The sequence below is a fragment of the Pinus tabuliformis genome, chromosome 7 (assembly GCF_031772625.1).
Source record: "Pinus tabuliformis cultivar Carrire ecotype Pingquan chromosome 7, CPIR1, whole genome shotgun sequence".
Taxonomy (NCBI): Eukaryota; Viridiplantae; Streptophyta; class Pinopsida; order Pinales; family Pinaceae; genus Pinus; species Pinus tabuliformis.
In genome coordinates, this window is record NC_142293.1 from 1,749,295,095 (window position 1) to 1,749,300,747 (window position 5,653).

At 28.1% G+C, this 5,653-nt stretch overlaps 1 pseudogene; it reads left to right on the forward strand.

The window, feature by feature from the left end:
* Positions 1-1,924: 1,924 nt before the first annotated feature.
* On the forward strand, positions 1,925-2,704 carry LOC149255337 (serine/arginine-rich splicing factor SR30 pseudogene; annotated as a pseudogene).
* Positions 2,705-5,653: the final 2,949 nt, after the last annotated feature.

The window sequence follows — 5,653 nt, forward strand, 5'->3', positions numbered from 1 at the left end:
GAGAAGGATTTGAGCTTTTATATGAAGCCTAAATGTTGAGGTTAAACTGTGAATGGAAACCAGACCTCAAACGTTGGTGGTGTGAGCTTGATTTTGGTAGTGATAGTCACATTGTATAGAGTGCATAGGTGTGGAGAAAGCTTTTTTCCTCTTCCACACTCTGCATAGTGTATAGATGTTATGGAGATTACACCAACCTACCAGAAAATGTGTACATGTCAAATTGTTTAAATTTGATATAGTGCATTTAAAAACTGTAGCTAATCACATTAATGATTGTGGAAATTAAGCATCTTGCACTGCTTTAATTCGATAGCTACCAAAAAAAGGTGACAAATTGTGGAATGTGGAGCTACGAAGGCAGCTTGTGTGGAGGCGAGAAAAATGATAGATTACAAAAATGAATCATTTTCGAATAATAACAAAATATAGATACTGCATTATTTTAATCTATTAATTAGCCATAGAGAAAGAGACTATACTATGTTGCAACTATTTTTCTTGTTTCGTTTACCCACATAAATCTTATATCCTTTGTTTCCCATACTATGTTGTGACACCAGAGATGATATCTTATATCCTTTGTTTCCCATATGATGTTGTGACACGACATGATTTTGGAGCAGTAGTACTCAACTTTGATCATTTGAAGAATATGTACTTTATTTTTCTTAATTTTCATCTTTCTAGTGAGTTTTATTTGTTCCAATATATAGAATTGTAGTGATAACATTGAGACAATCTATAAGTAGAATAATAATAATACAACGTAGAATAATAATAACACAAGTTTTTGAGAATAATTTTTGTTTGATCCATCTATAAGTAGATTAATAATGTTATATTTTTTGAATAAGTTTTTTTTGAAAAGTGTTTAAAGGACAATATTTAGAGTGGTAGCTAGCCGGTTAACGCTATTTTTTTTGAAAAAGGTCAAAGGACAATATTTAGAGTGGTAGCTATGTGAGTTTAATTTTCTCTTCAGCTTCCCCGAAAACACTTTTTAAAACTGATAGTATGTTATTTCACATGATCGTTAACATATTTTAAGAGTAAAATATTTTTATATCTGCTTTATTCAATGTTGTAAAGTAAGATTATTGATGTTTTATAATTTTTATTTATTTAAAATTAAGCAAACATGGCTATTAATTTTATCTTTATACTAGGTTGTAATTATTGATGTTTTATAATTTTTTTATTTAAAATTAAGGAGAGGTGGCTATTAATTTTATTTTTTTTATTATAGTAAGCATTGTTTTATGAGAATATAAAGATGATTATTGATGTTTTATAATAATTTTGTTTAAAATTAAGCAAAAATAACTATTATTATTATTATTTTATTATAGTAAACATTTTTTATTTTAAAATAAAGAAATCTCTATGAAAAATTAAACTAGTTGAGATTAAAAATTACACATCATCTATTTTAAAGTATAAAATACCCCTCTCAGCACAAAAACTTCCAAATAAATAGGCCTTTCCCAACCCAAACACTTCAAAATAAATAAATCATGAAGTCCAGTGAAATGTCTAATGGTAAAAAAAGAGGACTCCGTTGGGATGTTGATAGCTTCTAAAAGATATCTTCAGACAGACTTATTACTGAATACTGCAACATCAAAGCATCTATACAAAGTATGAACACAATTATGTCATTCAGTGCTCTTATCGTATTTAGGCAGCTCTATGGCATTGTTGTCGGCTTTGCTAAACATATATAGCAGTTCTTTCTTTCATAACTATTTATAGATTTGACACTCTATCTAAATCTAAACTCTCAACATTTTAAAGTTTAAAGCGATGATATAAACAAAGTGTCACAGTACTATCTTGATAAGATTCCTAGGTCTTTACAAGTAAGGGTTGTGCAAGTTCTACACATATCCAGGATTTTACAGTTAGGGTTAACGCGTCAACAATGAGCTGTCAAACTTTATATGTGGGGAATCTACCTCATAATATTACGGAAAGGGAAGTTGAAGACCTATTTGAGGAGTATGGGCGGATCGTTGATATTGATGTGAGGAGTCATCCAGCTGGATATTGTTTCGTTGTGTTTGAGGATGCTTGTGATGCACAGGAAGCTGTTCGTTGTCGCGACGGCTGTAATCTTTATGGCAACCAATTACGAGTTGAGGTTGCCAGTGGTGACCATGGCCAAGTTTCATCAACTGATTTCTCTGCTAATCGTCGGGGGCGAAGTAGCGAGGTGTTTAAACGATCAAAGTATCGCGTCCATGTTACTGGGCTGCCGCCATCGGCTTCGTGGCAGGACCTAGAAGACCATATGCAACGAGCCGGTGATGTTTGGTATTCTCAAGTTTTTCGTGACAGCAGCGGCACGTCTGGAATTGTGAACTACACGAATTATGATCACATGAAAAATGCTATCACATATCTTGATCACTCCGAGTTCAAGAAAGCATTTTCTGAGGGGGCTGCTTTTATTAGGGTTTGTGAGTATAAGCCTGAGCCGAAGAGAAGCATTTCCAATAGTCCCACCTGTGGTTATGGCCGCAGCCGCAGCCGCTCAAGGAGTCGAAACCGAAGTCCAAGGCGAAACCCCAACTACAGCACAAGCGGAAATAATTCTGTGATGCATGGATCAGTTTCACGCTCAATGGATAACATTCGAAGTTACAGAAACGGTAGCCAAAGCGTGCGCCGCAGCCGTAGTAGGAGCCGAAGCCGATCTTAGTCTCGCTCACTTGCAGTCAAATCTGAAGGAAGAGATTATTGAGAACAATATCATAGGGAGGGAGATTTGTTCGTAGAACTATACCATTTTGAGAATTATAGAGTGTGGTCCATTATCGATCAAGATCCACACGATACTTTTGCTGGTAAATTTGATCGAATACCAATTTTCCCACCTGTACCAATATACACATTTAATAGATTTAATACTTTTAATGGAAACATGAGCGGGCTCGATAGTGTATTGCATCAGAGTTTGTTTGTTTGATTGAATTTATTATTATTATTAGTTTTAGAAAAAAAAGGAAAAAAAATTAAGAAGGCTAGAATAATATATTAGTATAATCACATTAAAAATATTTGATATAGTTAACAAATTTATTTGTTTTTATGAGAATATTTTTGGGCTTAAATCATGCCAACGAGTGTGGTTCATAGTAAGGAACCACATTGATTGGTTCAAAAAGAGTCATTCTAATGTGATTTAAGCCCGACAAATCTTTTCATATGGCATGAATCTAATTTTTTAAATTTATTAAAAATCAATGCAACCTAACAAACTCTCTAACACACTACAATCATTAATAAGTATTTAGAGAAAGCATATATTCCATTAATTGACCACAAACTATTGGAAACTTTCCACAATTAATTAACCATAAATATCAATCATAATAAACATGAAAACATTTATTTTATTATACATTTATGTTACTAAAATTTAGAAAAGGATAAAAACTAACTCAATGGTTTTATATATATAAAAAATTAACTCTTTTATTAATTTAGTTTAGAAATTGTCAGTTTGATTAGTTTAGTTAATTATTATTAAATTGAAAATGAAAATTTATAATTTAATAATATAAATATAAATTAAAAAAAAATAAGATGAGAAAATTAATGTAAAAAGTATTATATTAAACATAAGTATTGCTTTGTGATGATTTTGTTCTAGTAAACCTTTTTGTTGTTGATAATTTATTTTTTTATAAATAATTATTTTTGATGATCTTGCTAGTGTCTAGAAAGATCAAATATTTTTGATGTCCAAAACTTGATAAAGTATTTTTGATTCTTTTGTGTGATATATATATATATATATATATATATATATATATATATATATATATATATATATATATATATATATATATTTTTTTTCATTGTTTAAATTGTATTTTTTGAATGAAAATTAAAAATAACATAACACTGGTCCTCTGTAATAACATAGCTTATGATTGAGTACTCTCTTAAGACATTCCTTGATGTGAAGTCATCATTTCAATTCTATGCCTTGATCAGAGTGATATATTGGACATGATGAAGATGTAGTCTTGCCAAGTTTACAAAAAAAATAAAAAAATAACATAGCACTTTTTTCCTAATTGCTTTATATAATATCTACATAATGTATTTTTAACCAAATATAATATTTATTTATTACTCTCACATTACTATATTATTAAATACTCATCAATATTACTTAATCCAACATATTAACATATTTTATTTATGATTCACATTGAATTTTTTAATTAATCTAATAATTTTTAGATATCATATATTAGTTTTATATTAAAAATTGAATGAATTACACATAGATTGAGTCTTAAATAAAATGGTCCTTGCTCTTGAATAATGCCACACAAATTTCCAATTTTTGTTACCAAAATGTATTTTTGAATGTATAAATATATTTAATACCAAGAATTTTTTTGGATAATTTAAGTTTTGCAAATTAAACCACTCAAACTCAAGATTTAAAAAAGTTTATGAGAAAATTAACCCAAAAAAATAATTATAATAAATATAATATGCTAAAATAAGTAAATAAATAAATTTATTTATTTAAACATAAGTATTTCTCTTGATAATTTTTATCAATTAAACCTTTGTGTTAGTAATATAGCTAGTGTTTAGAGGGATCAAATCTCTTGATGTGAGAGATATTTCATTGCTTAAATTGCATTTTTGAATGCATTTTTTTACTAATATTTTAACCATAAAACTTTTTTTCCTAGTTGCTTTATATAATATCTTTGTAATTTTGTTTTAACATATATAATATATAATATATATAGAGAGTTGAAATTGAAAATTTTTATTTAAGATGGCCATTAAAATATATATTTATGGGCTATCTTGTTCAAATTAAAAAGTTTTTCTTATTATTAATATATTTTTAGTTATTTACTAATATTAACATATTTTATTTATGACCCATAATGAATTTTTTAATTAACAATAAAAAAATTTAAATATCATATATTAATTTCAAATTAAAAATTGAGTGAATTTCACATCAAGCATGGCCATACAACTTTTGGTGAGATTGTGATTTCTTGTTGTTTAAAATGAGTTTTTAAATGCATAAATAGATTCAACACTCCAAATAAGCCAATAAAACTTTAATGTTGCAAATTAAACAACTTCAAGTTATAATTCTTAAAACTCTCTACCACATTTATGCAAAATTGACTTGGAAAAATACCTTGAAAAATGATCATTTTGTCTATTAGTTAGAGTATGCTATTAGACATCTTTATTTAGGAAATAAATGAAATTGTTTTGTTTTAATTGTTTTAGGTGGGAATACAAAATTAAAATCTAAAATAATGCATTTCCTAATTCTTATAAGTTTTGGAGTCTTTGGTGGGAATTAAACATTAAAATAAGGCATTGCTTATGTATTATATGTTTTGAAGTTTTTGGTAGGAATACAACAAAACAATTTTTGGTCAAATCATGATCTTTGTTGTTCAAAATGAGTTTTATTTAATGTGTATATCGATTGAGCACCTTAAAAGACTCCTATGGCTTGAAGATTATGAAGAATTCAAAACTCAAACTTGTGATTCCAACAAATCCCTATAGGATCATGGGAAAATTAGACATAAAATATGACCAAAAAACTCCAAACCTTAGATAGACTACAAATGAATATAATATT